Genomic DNA, 19623 nt, shown 5'->3' on the forward strand with positions numbered 1-19623 from the left:
TTAGTAGAGATGGGGTTTCACCATGTTGACCAGGATGGTCTCGATCTCTTGACCTTGTGATCCACCCGCCTTGGCCTCCCAAAGTGCTGGGATTACAGGCATGAGCCACCAAGCCCGGCCCTATTTTGGTTATTGATGACAAAAACATTCTTTTATCCTGCTCTACCTATTAAGTAAATATAACACAACACTTGGAGTGGATGAATTTATTACAATATTGGAAACGTTATGTGGTCTGTTTCTTTTTGGGCCAGGATGATATATCTGTTCTGAAGTATAAGATTCACACTTGACAGTAGGCTTAGGATTTTATGCTGCTTCCATTGCTAAATCTAGTAGCAGTATTAGAGGCCAAACCTTCAAGCAGCGCCTGCTAGACAAATGGCTAAGGGGAGTGGAGGGCTAAATCCAGGGAGCCAGGAATGCAGTGCATTCAGTGCAGGAACTCAAAGGTAGCTAGAGGAATAAAAGTCCCCTTTACTTAAAAGGAGTGAAATCTAGCCAAAAACTTTGATAAATACATAATAAAAGGGTAGAGAAAACATCTGAGAGCAAATTTATCACTAGCTTGCTGAGTCATCATTAATGGCCATTAAAAGAAAACAATAGAAAAAAGAACAATAATTAAAGATAAGGTAGAAAAACAACTGAATTTTTTTAATAAACTCATCTTCTTAGAAATACACCCAGGAAACTTTGTCTGTTTAAAACTGGCACACACATACTGACTCATTCGTTTGCTATATGTATATCATTTTTTCTTTTATATTTCCATCCATCCATCCATCCATCTTTTCATACATTAATAAATCTATCCATCCTTCATCCAATTATCCATCTATTGCAACCAAGTATTTATAAATTATTTTCTTTTTTCAGCGACTTGTAAATCCAACCTGTTTCAGGTGGCTGCCCTATAATATGTAATATTACTAGTGATAGACATAGAAGATGGAGTCTCTTCTCCCAGGGAGCTTAGAGTCCAAGTGGAGAGAAAGTTAAGTATAGTATTACTACACCATGTGAAAGATGATATGATAGCACTACACTATGAAGATAGAAAGCCTTCTGAGTTAGAGAGGTGGATCTGGGAAGGCCAACAGTAAAGCTGAACTGTAAGAAAAGATGGTGAAGAGGAAAGATAATTCTAGACAAAAAGCATGGTATATGAAAAATGCGTCCTTAATTATTGGTATTCATTTATAGTCACAAAATCATTTAACAAAACTCCACTCCTTAAAACACAACATGGGCAGGGTGTGGTGGCTCACGCCTGTATTCCCAACAGTTTGGGAGGCCAAGGTGGTTACATGACCTGAAGTCAGGAGTTCCAGACTAGCCTGGGCAACATGGTGCAACCCTGTCTCTACTAAAAAGATGGAAAATCAGCTGGGCACGGTGGCGTATGCCTGTAATCCCAGCTACTCAGGAGGCTGAGGCAGGAGAATTGCTTGAGCACAGAAGGCAGAGGTTGTAGTGAGCTGAGATTGCGCCATCGCACTCCAGCCGGAATGAAAAAGCGAGACTACAATTGAGAAACCAACAAACACAAAAAACACAACATTATATAATGATTCCATTAATAATGACTCATGGAGGCAATAAAGCTTGGTGGTTACATGTATTGCCTTTGGAACCAGATTTCCTAGGCTTGAATCCTGGCTCTTACTCTGTCTACCTGATAACCTAAGGGAAATTACTCAACTTTTTCTGCCTCAGTTTCCCTTTCTTCAACTGGGAACAGTAACTATATCTTACAGTGAGTATTATGTGAATTTATGCATGAAAAACTTACATATATTTGGCAGAAATAATTTCTCAATATGTGTTAGGATAATATTTTTCCCTTGGTTAAAATGATCTTACTGATGATATTTTTTTAAGAGATGTGTGAGAGTTATCAGAATCTGAGACTTACTACATTCAGAAACCAAAGAGGCTTCACTTTTCTTAAAACTTTAAAACTGTTTCCACAAATGAGAAAAACCTCTGGAAATGCACTCAGATTTTGGAGTGCAAATTCTGTCTCTGCTTCCTTCTAACTTTGAGGACTTTAGCAAGTTGCTCAATGCCTGTGCCTCAGTTTCTCATCACAAACAAATGCAGATGCTAATAACACCAGTATCTCCCTCATGAGTCTGCTGGGAGAATTAAATGCTGCTGGGATGATGTGTAAATGTGACTGACATCACCCAAAGGTTTGTTTCATCATCAGCAAAAAACAACAACAACAACAACAACAACAAAAACCCTCCTTTAAAATGCTATAGTGGCTAATCTAAGGCTTGTGAAAAATATCTTTCCCAAAATACTTTCTATAGTTTGAGAGATGACATATAAATATTCTCATCTGCATTTGCCAACTCTGGAAAACACTCCTGAATGCTATTGCTGACTTTGATACGCTGCCTTTGCATCTTTGCCAGAACTTGCTCTGGTTTGCAGCTATTCATAGAATGCCCTTGGATAATGTGATAGGTTGAATTTGAATTACTCCTCCAATCATTTTGGAGCCAGTAATAATGGCAACTAAAATGGTCATCTGGAGAATGAACTAAGCATGGACATTTTCCAATACAATCTCTTTCTAATTTTTGTCCTTAAAATAACTCAAAAGAAGATAATATGCTGTTTGAGTCAGTAAGCCTTAAACACGCTAACATAAAATTAATTTTCTGTATATACTTAATAGATGCTTTAAAAGACCACCACTCTCAGATGGAATAAAAATGCAAAGTGACTTTTAAAAACTCACAAATTATAGCAAAACAGATATTGCACTAGATCTTTTCTCTTTTCCTGGAATCATTTTTAATTGCAATTGTTTGAGGGCTGAGCACCAAGCCATTCAGAGCACTACGTACAGACCGGCTTTAAATACATTCAGCATATCATCACGTTGCTAATATGATACAAATCTTTGGTCTCTCAAACGTCTCTGCTTTCCTCCCACATATCAACGACCTAATACTGTTACATCTACGGCTAGGGCTTGTTAGTCTGCCTGAAGGGAAGTTCCAGGCTGGCATAGCTTCTATTTTATTAAAATTTTTTTCTTGCCTGCAACCTGATTTCTTCTGGTCTGACCTAATTCCTTTGATGCCTGGGGCTTGGAGGCCGGTACTAATCTGCATCATGGATGTGTGGAGGAAAGGTAAGACAATTCAAAGAAAAGTGAAAGAAGGAAAGAATGGTACCTGGGTGCAAATGCTCTTTAAAACCAAAATAAGCATTTTGAAAGCAGGACACTTTTGTTTTAGTGCATCCTTTAAGGAAGAACGTAAATTCAATGCATGACCTAATACAAATTTCCCTTCTCTCTTAACTCTTTACTTTTTAAAGGTATATAGTAAACCATTGTAAAACTATGACAAAAAAAAAAAAAAAGAACAGCAGAATGCTAATTGTAGCATCATATGATAAATTCCAGGGTAAGAAAAATATCTGTTTATGAAAACTAAGTCATGCTCTAGATGTCATAATGATAGAAAAGGTTTGCGCTGACTTTCATGTAGAGATCGTGTGACAGTCTAAGCTTTGTTACTAAGCTTTGGAACGTGCTGATATTCAGAGTTTCTTAGACCTGCCTACTAACTTATTGTTTCTCTGGGTCTGTTCCCAGTTTCTTTTTCCCTTTGGGAAGCAGGTTCTTCTTACCACTCAAATATGCGTCCAACATCTTGTAATCATTAATATACCAAAGGCAGGGGCAAAGGGGGCATATTTTCAAAGTGTCTCTGCTCTCTTGATTTTGGATTACTATGAATCCTGGAGAAGTGGGAAGGTGAAATTTATCCTTTCTTGCTAACAAATTGCATGCCTTTTTTGAGATGTTAAAAAGTTGTAATATTTTTTGCATGGATTTACAAGAAATGGGGAGGGTGTCCATTTGTGATTTGATTAATAGAGCTTCACAAAGTCATCCTTACACCTGCTTCCATCAGAAGAGATGCACTTTATTTAAAGCAAGAAAATGATCAGTAACAGCTATTGTTTTCAACACAGTAGCACGCCTTGGTACAGGGATATTTTCACTTCACAGATGTTTAAAGTCACTTGGAGCTCAGCCTCCAAGCTTGTTATTCATTTGGCATCCAAATTCATGTTTCATAGCCATGTGACTATTTTATGTGCCAAAAATAGAAGGAATCCTCTGGATTTTAGAGCTATACAGTAGCTGCCTAATCTACACAGCTTCTGTGTTTCAGGATGTATTTGCAGATTCAAAATTTGTATTTCAGTCAATTGTTTAAAACCATTTATTCAACAGATATTTAGGGCTGCTAACTGGTACAAATGTGTGTGCTTTCCTCGTTTCTCCCAGAGGTAGGAGGTATCTCCTTTTTATTATCCTTTTATTTTCACTTGTATTTTAGTAGTGGATACACCAGTGAGCAGGAAAATAATCACTACACAGATACTGAGAAGGAAAGAAAAAGAAGAGGGGTTTGTAATCCAGATAATTCACAACACGGAAAGCTAACAGAGGCATACCCAATGATAGATAGGATATTAGATTATTAGGGGGGTGTGTGTGCTATATTTTAACACAAGCCCATGGAATCAGCATTTTTCACACTGCAGAAAAATTTTGGCAGTCTAGTCTGAACATTGCTTCTAACAGAACTGGAAAGGCCATTTGAAAACAGTTTAAGCCCACACATCATTTCTTATCTGATCCAAAAAAATAGAAAGTCATACACTGGTACAAACTGTTGCTACTTTATTTCATTGGCTCCTCCCATGTAAACTAATGAGCATTTATGAGCAGAAAATCCAGCTATGGAAGATCCCAAACCATGCATTATGGTTTTCTTTAGCAGAGATACCAAAAATGATCTCATGTTTAGTTTATATTGTTCAGTTCTGAAATCCATTATAGCTTGTACATTGGGCAGGTAGAGATTAATTTGCGTTTGTAAACGTGCACACCCTTGGGGGCAGTTGTATTTTATGCACGGGTGAATAAGGATCTTCTAGCAGCAAATCTATGGAGCTGACTTTCTTATGCCTTCTATTTTTTTCAAGCACTAGTCTAAGCACATGAACAGCAGATTGCCAATTTTAAACTGCCCCTTGAACTCATTTTTTAGTTTAATGTTATAATTAATGTGGTTTGTAAGCTAACATTAGGTGTAAGCTTTATATGGATATATGTACATGTATTTTCCTCAGACACAAACATTTTTATTATGTACAGTAAGAATGATTTATATTTACTTCAATACAATGACCCATTTAATAAACAATGCTACCTACTATGAAACGAAATAAACAGAAATTTTTAAAAATGAGCATTCCGTCTTACAGTGCATCTAGGAGAAACTGCTTATATTTTTGCTGTATTTTTACAAAAATGAAAAAATTATGACAAATATGTATTAGATTAACTTGTATAAGGTTTACTCCATCAAAATTCCTTTGCATCCTATTTTATTTTTACAGAATTCTGATGAGGAATATGTAGTGCTGAATTGCTTAAGCAAGCTAGACCTAATGCTTATGATAATGATCACAGCAATTACAAACACAATAGATGTACATTGTCCCAAATGAGATCTGAACTCCTGTTGAAAGAAAGACAGGGCCTCTTCCTTTTTTTCCTGTGTGTGTCTTGTGTAACAACCTCATTGTCTATAACTAATAGATAAAAATGCAATGAGGTGAGTCTGTAATACGACAGATAGTGAAATAAACAAACAAAATTGCTTACACTTCTGCGCGCTGTGCTAACCCCTTTCTCAGATGATCTTAGAGGCTTTACCTTTTTCTAATTTTGCTAACATCTCACAGGCATGGAACAGCGCCCCCCGCCTCCCACCCCAACCCTCCAGCTCCTCCCTCTCCCTTCTTTTCTCCTTCCTGCTGTTTCATTACATTTTCTTATGTGCATACCATCAAGTCCTCTTGGACACATAATCAGATTTGTGCCAGACTATGTTTCTTGGCTTTAATGGTTAGTTAGCTTTCCAGAATACACATGCTGCTTTATACACACTTTTATTACTGACATCATGAGAATGCATCTCTCCTATGTTTACAATTGGGTGTTCACCCTTAAATAAAAGCCATGAGATCAGGTTTAAGAGAATTGTTGTTTAAGAGAATCTTTGAAAAGCAGAATAAAAACAGCTGTTATCTGCTTGAACCATTTCATTTTCTTTCATGATCTGAATGATAATGATGTGTAACAGTGGGCAGTCTCCGGCTTTCATTATACACCATACATCAGAGCCTCTTTCAGGATGGAATTGGGTCTCTGTCTCGGAGTTCCAACAGGATCTTTTCAACCTCACTTCTAACAGGTGTTGGTGTTTGGGGGAGGGGGTGAAGGGAGAATAAAACACCTTTGCTTGTTTTCCCACTGACCTCCGGATCCAGGAGGCTGGTTTTCATTGCCAATGTGGGTTTGAAAGTCAAACCAGGTCCTTGCTGCAATCTCTCCCGCCAGGAACAGATTACAAATATTTCCACATGTCAAACAAATGAACAATAGGGTGGTCCTTATTAATCAAAGCTCTTCTAAACCAAGTACAGATGGTAGCAATGAACTTCTCTTCCATGAAGATTTCTGAAGACGGGAGGAAATAGATCTCACAGAAACGCACATTTCTTCCAGAGACACCAGACGAGGAATAAGGAGTCAACCCAAATGTAACCAAAAAGGAAATGGAACAGAACAATAACAAATAAATAAAAAATTTAAAACACCAGTATTCATGATCCAAACTAGAAGGCTGATTGGGCTTATTTCCATTCAACACTCCCTTATCGCAAGCTGTTCCTGAGGATTCTGCAGCATTTGCCTAGAGACTGACAAGCTCAAATTGGTTTTAACCTCCAGAGTCCCCTTTTCATATCGCAGATGTTGCTGATTGGGGAGCAGAGTTCCGCTTTCCCCGAAGTATGTGATTTCCAGGCTCTGGTGGCATCTACTACTGAGAGCCTAACTCCTCTCAGACAACAATGTCATTTGTTATTTTTAATTAACAGAAAAATATCAATAGCAATGTTTGAAACTGCATTGTATTCAAAACTTGAGAGTGAAGAGAGTTAGGGAAGCAATTTTATTTAAAGAACAACCCAGAGGCTGGATGCATGGCTGTGTTTCTCTGACTCCAGCTGTATTACCTAAGCCTCTTGGGTGGCAAAAAAATGGGTTGAGAAATCTGCTGGGAACAAAGACTCCTTGGGATGTTCTATGTCACCAGATGTTACTATTTAGGAAGAGAATATTTCAAATGTCTTAGCAAAATTGGTTTCACTTTTTCACTCAAGATTGGTGCTATTATGGTCCCATGTAGTCAGTCCTTCAAGGTGAAGGATCAAACGAAGCTAACATGTCACTCAGCTCACACCTTATCTCAAAGCGGTGTTAAACCTAAATTGTATTTGAAAGGTGAAAATTCTGTTGTGAAGCCCTTAACATAGAGGGTCTCTGATTTCCACTGATAAAATAAAATTCCATGATGTAAAAACTTTACCAGAGGCCATTTCTCTTTTTAGCCTAAATCTTTTATACTGCAGCTAAGAGTGTACTTCCTCTTAATCTGATCTCAGTAAAGAGAGCAATATTCAAAATACTTTAATGTATGGTTAAAGATTTTTCAAAGTCTCCTTTCAAACTTTTCAACATAATTACAGTAAAGATGGGAAATTTTTCTGCTAATAGATTAAGTATGTGCCTGAAACCTCAGATTAATTATAATCTTTTTCAAGAGGACTAAAATTATATAACTTTTTATGAGGAGATAACACTTTATTGGATTTTAAAAGGAAATGAAATATTCTTTTTAAAGAATATATAGGCATTACGTATAAAAACAATTCCTTTACATGTCGTAATTATGATTTCATAAAGACTTTTTTGGGGAGGTGTGGAAACTGTCCAACTAATATCTTGTTGAAAATAAAAGGCCTTATGAAAATAATCTCTATTATTATTTTTTAAATATGAGATATTTTGTTCAATATATAAAATAGTATTTTTCCTTTATTTCCTTTTTTTTTTTCTTTTTTGGTCATGCAGGCTGGAGTGCAGTGGTGCAATCACAGCTCACTGTAGCCTCCACCTTCCCAGTTCAGGTGATCCTCCCACCTCAGCCTCCTGAGTAGCTGAGACTGCAGGTGGGCAACACCCCTATGGCTAATTTTTTTTTTTTTCTGATTACATACACATATTTAACAGTACAGTTTTACACAGAATGTTAAGAGCACTTATCTTCGTATTTCACAGAAGGGCTTGAAACATACGGACTTTCTATTAGTAATCATACAATAGCACATCTAAATCTAATTCCTAAATAGATGATGCATTATAATTTTTTGGAATTTAAAGATTTAATGACAATCATCAGGGGAGGAAAAAGAGTAAGTTTATTTTGCATAACTGACCGAAAAACATAAATTCAAGAAATAGTAAGTAGAATTTAACATGGTCTCCTGCGCCCTGAAGGAGGTGGTGCCTGATTTGGAGGGGTAATTGCTATGTCCAAGTAATCTCCTATCTGGAACTGTCTATTGTCTGAGTAGACTTCTTTTACTAAGCTTGTTGGTTCTTTGAAGGTTGCATCCAACCAAGTGTAGATCTGCCACTCGCTGGACGAGGCGTTTCCCCAGGAGAACTCGTCCCCTCGGTGGTGGCGGTGGTTACTGGCGGTGGAGACCCACGGCAGCAGCGGGCATGTCTTGGCTTGTCAATTGGCTTCTCTGCCTCCTTCTTAATTTCCTCCTGGGCAACGCACGACTCCACCACCATCTTCCTCCCATGCCCGCCTAATGTTTTCATTATTCATAGAGACCAGATCTAGACTTGAAACTCCTGGGCTCATGCAATCCTCCCACCTCCGTCTCCCACAGTACTGGGACTACAGGCATGAGTCACCACACCTAGTCTGAAATAGTATTTTCCAATATCCCATTTGGGGTGTTCAGTTTTCTGAATATGTGGCAGTCCATCCAATTCTAAATTAATGCGGAATCATTGCCAATGCCAAAAAAGACTTCATTCTTCCCATTTTTTTGTGTGATGTTGAATAAGTGATAGTATCTCAGTGAAACTGACTTTCCCTGAGAAAGTGAAAGAAAGCATGCTGCTCCTCAGGGGGGCATTCCTCATGCCACACTTGCACGCACCTAAAAAGGCTTCTTAAGGCACCACCATAAAATTCAGGGCAGGAGATGTACTCTGTTCCATAAGCAAACACAGTAACTTCCATGTGAAGACAATGAAAGATGAATCCATATATTAGAACCTCAACACTCTCGAGGAAAGCCTGAAAAATTATTCTAGAATGTCAACATAGCGTTTAGAATTTTTGCTAAAAGCCATGTTTATATTCAATTCAGTTATGATACAAAATCTATAAATATTAATAGTCATCTTGATTTGTCTACTCCTCTCTTGTAATTAAATTAAAGATAAGGAGCTGCCACATAATCTGTTAGGTGGAATTAATGAGAACATACATGAAAGAAAGAAAGAATAATTTTGATGGAAGAGTCAGAGTAAAAAATGAAAGAAAAGGAAGGAGAGATCTGAATCTCCACCTGGAGAAATGTATTATTCTGAGGAAATTTGGAATGACTACTCACCAGAATATGGATTAAAAAGTTAACTATATTGAACAGTAATTAACATTTTAAAATGCTTACCTCCTACTGAGCATTTTATTCATTGCTTTATACTTATTCAGAGTTTCTGAGTGCAGTGGCTAAGAGCTTAAATTCTGGGTTTGAATCTGACTAGTTATTTGACCTCAGCCCAATAGCTTCCTTGTGCCTCCAGCTCCTCATGTATAAAATGTGATGAAAAACTCATTAAAAAGCCTTCTTCATGGGTTTATTATGAAGATAAATTGATTAAATATTGGGAAGATCTTGGAACAGTATCTGGGACATACTAAACACTATGCAAGGGTTTATTATGCAATATTCTCTTTTAATTTTCACAGGAACTTTCTACGATACAAACCATTATTTTCCTTTTAAAGTAAAAATAATTGGAGCTTCAAAGTTGATTACCTTGCCTAAGATCATACAGCTAGTAGATGGTGGCAAGAGGGTTGGTATTCTGTATATCACAGCTTCACCATGCTGTAGAGTGAACTTATATTTAACTACCAAATAAGAAATTCTGATAAAAATCAAAGACATTGGCTTCACTGACTACCATCTCTCTCTGCCATCCTAGGAAGAGTAGTAGATAAATGTGCAAATATAGAAACATATACATTGCAGAATGTATATAAATGTGCATTTTGGCATATCTAATTTTTGAACCCATTTTTCCTTTCCAAGAGTACCCACTTATTGAATTATTTGATAATAACAATACTTTTGATATGCCAACCTAGAGGTACCATCGCTAAAGAAGAAGGGTTATGGCCAGCTGCAGTGACTCATGCCTGTAATCCCAGCATTTTGGGAGGCTGAGGTGGGTGGATCACCTGAGGTCAGGAGTTCGAAACCAGCCTGGCCAGTATGGTGAAACCCTGTCTCCACTAAAAACACAAAAATTAGCTGGGCGTGTTAGTGTGCACCTGTAGTCCCAGCTACTTGGGAGACTGAGGTATGAGAATCACTTGAACCCAGGAAGCAGAGGTTGTTTGAAAATGGGTGTCTTCTACACTATACTGAAAGCTCCATGAATGTAAGAATTATTTCTGGTTTGCTTATTCTTTTATCTCTGGCACGTAGAATGGTGTCCAGTATGAAATGAGATAGCTGCACAATGTTTGCCATATTAATCAACAAAAATCTCCGGCCTCTGATGGGCTGTTAGGGGTTGATGGTGGGAGTTTAAATAAAGGCAGATGCACATGCATGACATGTCGGAGGCTGTGAGAACAAGAATGCTCTGTGAAGAGTGCCGTTTCAGGGTTGTTTCAAAACAAAATATGGACAAAAGATAATACTAAGAAAATGGAAGACAATAGGAAAAACAAGATCAACTTAAGAAAAACCTGAGTTGTTTTGTTTCAGAGGAGGGTAGGAAGTTCAGGAGGAATTTTTGTTTTGTTTTTCACAGTAGTTGTAGCAGCTTTGAGTTGATTCTCTTTCTGAAATCTTATTAAAACAAGGTGGCTATGGTTAGAAGCTATAGGTTAGAATAATGTATACCAAGAGGGTTGATGGCAGCAGTAATATCACCTTTATATGGTGGATTCTCTTGGTATGTATCAAAGAATTATCACCCAGTGACACCTGGGTGCAGGAACTTGTATGTGATTAATCAAGGAAGCACCTTCTCTGTTGAACTCTGGAGAGAAGTTTCTGTACACAGCAGGTGAAATAACATACTGGGGAGCCTGGCAGGCAGAGTGGCATATTCCCTCCTGACCTCAATTTCCCAGCCACGGTGCTGTCTGTTTGTGTGTAAGAGCACTAGGCTAAGAAAAACAGCAAGGATTCTATCAGGACCCCACAGTATAGGGAGATAGTGATATCATTTAGTCAAGTAAAAAGGCTAGATTTCAGTGGTATCTGTGAAAGAAGAAAGATAGACTAATTTGGCTACCCATTTTAAAAGAAAGCATGCCATCTGCTAAATCTTTCCTTACCAATTTATGTCCATTTAGTTTACATCTCTTGGAATTGTAAAACAAACAATTACTAATTTTAATCCTTTAGTGGGAAATCTTTATTCTCGTTCTTTTTTTCTCTATGGCTGAACAAGTTATTATCTTTAAGGAGAGGCTGTTTCTAGGTATATAAACAGAATATATACATTTGGGTTTATTTTATTTTCAAGTTAAAAGTTAAAAATGGGACAAAATTATGTGGGTTTTATTCTTCTTAATAGATAATCCCCTAATGCACAGTGAGTTTGAACAGGTATCTGGAAATGATGCTGCTTAATGATTTCATGGACAACTAAGACATTTCCTGAGGTTGACTAACTAAAAAAAAAATTCTCAGAAATCAAGCACTCATAAAAACATGCAAAATGAGGAGGACAGAGCAAAATGGTCAACTAGAAGCTCCTAGCACTCGTCACCCCACAGAGGCTGCCAAAGCAACAAATAAACTATATTCGAATACGGTAACTAAAGGACAGTGCCAGCATACATCAAATGAACTACATAGACCCCGGAGAGCACAGAAACTCAGCATGGCCACATAGAGAACAGAAGGAAGTACCTGCTCTTTACCACATCTCCCCACAGCTGGGATCAGCTGGGAACCAGGAGGACCTTCTCGCTATAGGGAACAGGTAAGCTAGAGGATCCCAGTTGTCCCAGGCAGAAACTATAGTCTTCAACCCTGGACAACTATAGTCTTCAACACTGGGGTCTCCTGCCTGTGTGAACTCTAGGCAGCTGAGGGAGCTGCCTGGGTAGGAAGCAGCCCCAGGCATCCCAGAACAGTCTCATCCCGCTGTGCCCAAGCAGAAGAGGTACTGCCTCCTGGAGAAAAAATACTCTGGCCACCCAGAGCAAGTTCCTTGGCCATCACCTACCTGGTACCAATGTTGAAGCATTTTTGCCCAGACATGAGGAAGCTATGCCTTGGCTACCCAGAATGGCCACAAATACTAGCAACTAAGCTGAAGTAGCACCCTGCCTTCTAAGGAAATGGTACTTGAGGCATTCAGAACAGTCACTCTACTGGGGCTGAGTTGAAGAGGTGCATTCCCTGAGAAAGTGTTGCCTTCCTTGGCAGAACTGAACAGCTACACATCCTAGGGCTGAGTTGATGCAGTACCTCACATCCCTGGGAAACAGAGTGCTGGCTGAGCTGACATCTAATTTTAAAGGCCAAATAACTCTAGTACTCTACTTCCCTGGGGCTGGACTCACTTCTTAGAGCCTGAACTGCTGAGATACCCTTCTTTCCAGGGAGTGGAATCATTGCTGTGCTGCTCCCTGTCTCCTGAGGCCCAAAAGGCAGCTGTGTCCAGTCATTCTGGGGTACTTGCTGCTGCTGCACCTGGACTAATAAAGTCTAGGATACAGCTGAGCTTCACTGTTTCAGGGTCTAGAGTCACCAGTACATAGCACCTCATCCCCTGTGACCCACATTACCAGTAAGACCAATTTGCTCAGGTTCCTCAACTACAGCCATAGCATGCTCCCCAAGCCCAAACTTCTGGAGCACTCTCTTCCCTAGAGTTGGGTCAGTACAGTTCCCAGTCTCCAAGGGGTAGAATCATAGTTACAATCTAGCTCCCAGTGCCTTCTAGGCAGTGCCTTAGAGTCACAGATACTGGCTCTGTGGGCAACCTACATTTATCTCTGCCACAGACAGCAAACTTGAATCCCAAAGTCCAGGTGCTACCATAGGTTCACAGACTGAGTCTAGGACACGGGCCCCAAAGATGTTTCTAGTGCCTGCACCAGGAACCCAGCACTGCTGCAGCAGCTTGTAGGTCATGTCAGACCAGACAAGTTGCATACCCTAAGATAAGTCCCCCCATTGTGGGGAAATGAGAACGGAAGTACCCCCCAAAGCCTTTATCACTGAGGAACTTAACCTATCCTACCAATACCACTGCCACAGACTTCTATAGCCTAGACCACTGAGGCACACACAGTTATTGCTAATATTGAATATAGCTTAAGAACACCATTCTGTCTACCTGGAAAAACAGTCACTACTCCTTTCCCAACCAGGAAACTAAAACACAACTGCAAGTCATTTTCTACAAAAGCTGCTGCAGAAAGTTTGGAAGAAGTTACTGCTCCACCAGAGGCACAGACATCAACATCAACACAGGGATACAGGAAACATGAAAAAGGAAGGAAACATAATATCACCAAACACACACAATAACTGTCTAATTACAGATCCAATGAAAAGGAAACTATGAATTGCTGGAAAAGAAATTAAAGGTAATAATCTTAAGGCAACTCAACAAGATATAAGAAAATACAGATAGACAATTTAACAAAATCAAGAGAGCAATTCACAATATGAACAAGAAAGGTAGCAAAGAGACAGATGTCAAAAGAACCAAACAGAAATTGTGCAGTTGAATAATTCAACGAATAAAATAATAGAGAGCTTCAGCAGCAGACTCAACTAAGCAGAAGAATAAATCTGTGAACTTGAAGATGGGTCATTTGAAATTACCTGATCAGAAAAAAAAAAGGAAATAAGAAAGAAGAGTACTGAAGAAAGCCTACAAGACTTATGCAATACCATTGTGTGAAGAGCTATTTATTTGTATTATAGAGTTCTAGAAGAAAGAGAGATGGAAAAAGGCATAAAAAACCCATTTAATAAAATTGTAGCTGAAAAGTCCCCAAATCTCAATAGCGATGTTGATATGGTTTGGATTTGTGTCCCTACCTAAATCTCATGTCAAAATGGAGGAGGGGCCTTGTGGGAGGTGATTGGATCATGGGGGTAGATTTCCCCTTGTTGTTCTCACGATAGTGAGTGAGTAGATTCTTATGAGATCTGATAGCTTAAAAGTGTGTGGCACTTCCTCCTTCACTCTCTCTCTTCTGCTTTGTCACGGTAAGATGTGCCTGCTCTTCCTTCACCTTCCACCATGATTGTAAGTTTCCTGAGGCCTCCTAGTCATACTTCCTGTTAAGCTTCAGGAACTGTGAGTCAATTAAACCTCTTTTCTTCATGAATTACCCAGTCTCAGGTTGTTCTTGATAGTAGTGTGAAAACAGACTAACAGAGATATGGATATCCAGATTTGGAAAGCTCAAAGGCCCTCAAATAGATTCAACCCCAAAAGATTCTCTACAAGGGATATTATAGCCAAGTTATCAAAAGTAAAAGACAAAGAGAATTTTTAAAAACAATAAGAAAATGGTGTCAAGTCAAGTGTGAGAAAATCTCCATTAGATTACCAGTAGATTTCTCAGCAGAAGTCTTATAGACCAGGAGAGAATTGGGTGATATATTTATAGTGCTGAGAGAAGAAAAAGAAGGAAAAACCAACAGCTAACCAAGAAATACACTCAGTAAAGTTATCCTTCAGAAATGAGGGAGAAATAAAGTCTTTCCCAGACAAGCAAAAACTGAGTGAATTCATCACCACCAGAACAGCCTTGCAAGAAATGCTTAAGGCAGTCCTACATATGGAAGTAAAATGATGGTAATCACACCACAAAAACATGCAAAAGTATAAAACTCACAGGTAAGGCAGATTAATAAAGGTAAAAGAGAGTTTCACTATAGGAAACCACAAAACTGCAAAGGTAGAAATGAGGAAAAAGAGGAAACAAAAGTTATAAAAACAACCAAAAAACAATTAACAAAGTAACAGGAGTAAGTCCTCACCTATCAATATAATCTTAAATGTAAACAAATTAAATTCCTTACTTAAAAGTTATAGACTGACTAACTGTATAAAAATATGACACAGCTGTATGCAAAAAAAAGTGTCACCTTGTAAAGACACAAATATACTGAAAATGAATGGATAGAAAAAGATATTCCATGGAAACAGAAACAAAAAGTAAGAAGGGATAGTTATATCAGATATAAGAGACTTTAAGTAAAAAACTGTAAAAAGAGACAAAGAAGGTCATTGTATGAAAGGATCTATTCAGCAAGAGAATATAACAATTATAAAAATATACACATGCCGAGCCAAGTAGCCAGATATATAAAGCAATTATTATTAGCCTAAAGGGAAAGACAGATTACAGTACAATAATAGTTGGGGACTTCAACATCCCATTTCAGCATTGGACAGATTATCAAGATTAAAAAAAAGCAGCCAAGAAACCTTGGATTTAAACTGCATTTTAGTCCAAATGTACCTAACAGATATTTACAGAACTTTTCATTCAACAGCTGCAGAATACACATTCTTTTTTATCAGCACATCAAACATTTCTTCAGCATAGACCACATGTTAGGCTGCAAAAGTCTTAACAAATTTAAAAGAATTGAAATAATAACAATTATCTAAGAAAGAAAAGACCTAAATAAATAAAAACAGAAACAAAAAAAGGAGACATTATAACTAATACCACAGAAATACAAAGAATCACTAGAGACCATTATGAATAGCTCTGTGCCAACATGTTGGAAAACTTAGTGGAGATGGTTAAATTCCTGGATGCATACAACCTACCAAGATTGAACCAAGAAGAAATAGAAAACTTGAAGAAATCAATCGCAAGTGATAAGTTTCAATCAGTAATAAAAAGAAAAGCCCATCAAAGAAAAGCCCAGTACCTGATGGCTTCACTGCTGAATTATATCAAAGACTTAAAGGAGAATGAATACCAATTATTCTTAAACCTTTCCAGAAAACCGAAGAAAAAGAATTCTTCCACAATCATTATATGAGGCCAGCATTACTGTGATATCAAAATAAGACAACAACACAACAAACGAAGAACACCAGAGGCCAATATCCCTGATAGACATAGATGCAAAAATCCTCAACAAAATACTAGCAGGCCAAATTCAGCAGCAAATGAAAAAATTATTCAACATGATCATATGGGATTTATCCCAGGGATGCAAGGATGGTTCAACATAAACTAATCAAAAAACATGACGAATCACACAAACAGAATCCAGGATAAAAACAGTGGATCACCTCAATAGATGCAGAAAAACCATTTGACAAAATTCAGTATCCATTCATTATAAAACCCCTAAACAAACTAGTTATCAAAGGAATGTACCTCAACACAATAAAGACCACATGTGATAACCCACAGTTACCATACTGAACTGAGAAAAACTAAAAGCTTTTTCTCTAAGAATTTGAACATGACAAGGATGCCCACTCTCACCACTTTTGCTCAATATAGTACTGGAAGTCCTAGCCACAGGAATTAGGCAAAACAAAAACAAAAACAAACAAATAAACAAACAACAATAACAACAAAAACAAGAGCAACCAAAGATGAAAGGACTAAGTATAACTTTCCTTGTTTGTGGGAACATGGTCACATATATAGAGAACTCTAAATGCTCCACCAAAAAGCTGTTAGAACCAATAATCAATTCAGTAAAGTTGCAGGATACAAAATTAACATGCCAAAATCAATAGCATTTGTATACACCAACAATGAACTAGTGAAAAAAGAAATCAAGAAAGCAATCTCATATCCAATAGCTACAAAATCATTACCTGGGAATACATTTAACCCAGGAGGTAAAAGATCTCTACAAGGAGAACTATAAACACTGATGAAAGAAATTTTAGAGGACACAAAAATGGAAAGATGTCCCATACTCATGGATTAGAATTAACATTGTAAAAATGACCATATTACCAAAAGTGATCTATAGATTCAATGCAATGCAATGACATTGCATAGAAAAAACAATTCCTAAAATTCATATGGAACCAACCACAAGAGACTGTGAATAACCAAAGCAATTCTGAGCAGAAAGGATTACCAGAGCCATCCCACTATCTGACTTCAAAATATACTACAAAGCTAAATAACATGGTACTGGCATAAAAACAGATGCACAGATGAATAGAACAGCCTAAAGAACCTAGAAATAAATTCACATATTTACAGCTATTGATTTTTGACGTAGTTGCTGAGAACATTTACTAGAGAAAGGTCCGTCTCTTCAATAAATACTTCTGGGAAACTGGATATCCATATGCAGAAGAATGAAACTGGACTCTTATCTTTCACTGTATACAAAAAATAACTTAAAATGGATTAAAGGCATACTTGTAATCACTGAAGCTATAAAACTACTAGAGAAAAACATAAGGGAAACCACTTCAGGACATTGGCCTGGACAAAGAGTTTATGGAGAAGACCTCAAAAACACAGCCAGAACAGACAAACAGGATTATATCAAACTGAAAAGCAGCTGCACAGCAAAGAAAACAATCCATCAAGTTAAGAGACAACTAACAGAATGGGAAAAAATATTTGCAAAGTATTCATAGGACAAAGGATTACTAACCAGAATATGCAAGGATCTCGAAAAACTAAATAGCAAAAACCTGACAAACTCCCGAAGAACCTCATCTGAAAAGAGGCAAATGAATTAAATAAGCATCTCTCCAAAAAAAGACATACAAATGGCCAAAAAGTATATGAAAAAAATGTTCAACATCACTAATCATAAGGGAGATGCAAATCAAAACCACAATGAGATATCATCTCACCCCAGATAGAATGGCTATTATCAAAAATAAGTGACCAGGGGCGGTGGCTCACACCTGTAATCTCAGCACTTTTGGAGGCTGAGATCACTTGAGGCCAGGAGTTCAAAACCAGTCTGGCCAACATGGTGAATCCCCATCTCTACAAAAATCACAAAATTAGCCAGGCATGGTGGCACACACCTGTAGTCCTAGCTACTCAGGAGGCTGAAGCATGAGAATTGCTTGAACCCGGGAGGTGGATGTTGCAGTGAGCTGAAATCGTGCCACTGCACTCTAGCCTGTGTGACAGAGCAAGACTTGTCTCAAAAATAAAAAAGAGACAAAAAGTAACAAATGTTGGTAAGAATGTAGAGAAAGGAGAACTCTTATATACTGGTTGGTGGGAATGTACGTTAGTGTAGCCATTAAGGAAAATAGCATGCAGGTTCCTGAAAAATATTCAACTAGAAATACCATATGATCCAGCAATCCAACTACTGAGTACATACATCCAAAGAAAGGAAATCAGTATATTGAAGAGATATCTGTACTCCCATGTTTGTGGCAGCACTATTCACAATAGCCAAGATATGTAATTAACTTTAGTGCTCAATGGCAGATAAATGAATAAAGAAAATGTGGCATATACCCACAATGGAATAATATTCAACCTTACAACCGAGTAAAACCCCATCGTTTGTGGCAACATATATAAGCTTGGAGGACATCACCTTAAATAAAATATGCCTCAGGCACAGAAAGCTAGATACCATACATTCTCACCCAGATGTAGAAGCCAAAAGAGTTGATCTCATGGAAACAAAGATAGAATAGTGGTTACTAGAGGCTGGAAGGGTACAGGAGGAGGGGAGACAGAAAAAGTTGGTTTAATGGATACAAAATTACAGCTAAATAGGAAGAATGAGTTCTAGTGTTTTATAGCACCGTACAGTGACTATAAATAACAACAATCTGCTGTATATTTTCAGATAGATAGAAGAGTGGATAAGAGATTGCTCAATTAGTCAGAATCTATAATAAATAATAATACATATATAATAATAATTCCTTAACAAGAAATCTATGGCACCCATTATATTCCATAGGAGAAAGTGTAGAGCTACTCAAACTTGAATTTTTTAAAAAACAGACAACAAGTAGTGTAATTCCATTTTAAAAATAGACATCTATATATCGATGTATGCAGTAAAAGTCTAGAAAGAAGTGAAAATGTTTTATATTTTTCTCTGAAAGGTGTTAGGATCATAGGTGATATCTTTTTTCCTTGTTACCTTTAAATATCAGTAAATTCTACAATAAGCATGTTAATACTTTCATATCCAGAAAAACAATAAATTATTCTCATTCTATGAGAAAACAGGAAAAAAAAGCAAGACAATGGTGTTAGCATGGTAGGTGTTCAACTATTATTTGGTGGTTGATTAAGGTATATTAATTATATGGGATATATTCCTTGTTTATTATCCTCATGCATTTACTTGGCACAACCCTTCTTAGTATTAAACTTTGCCTAGGATTAGGGTCTTATATGGTAGCATCCTCCTATCTCTTCATTC

The 19623-nt window shown here is 37.6% G+C and overlaps 1 long non-coding RNA gene and 1 pseudogene across 1 annotated transcript in view; both read right to left on the bottom strand.

Annotated features, from left to right (window-relative positions):
* Positions 1-19623, bottom strand: part of LOC108306192 — a 108542-nt gene that overhangs the window by 3024 nt on the left and 85895 nt on the right. The gene's annotated exons all lie outside the window — the stretch shown is intronic.
* LOC119471702 lies at positions 8354-18356 on the bottom strand (annotated as a pseudogene).

The sequence above is a fragment of the Cebus imitator genome, unplaced genomic scaffold, assembly GCF_001604975.1.
Source record: "Cebus imitator isolate Cc_AM_T3 unplaced genomic scaffold, Cebus_imitator-1.0 Scaffold3, whole genome shotgun sequence".
In the NCBI taxonomy this organism is placed as follows: domain Eukaryota; kingdom Metazoa; phylum Chordata; class Mammalia; order Primates; family Cebidae; genus Cebus; species Cebus imitator.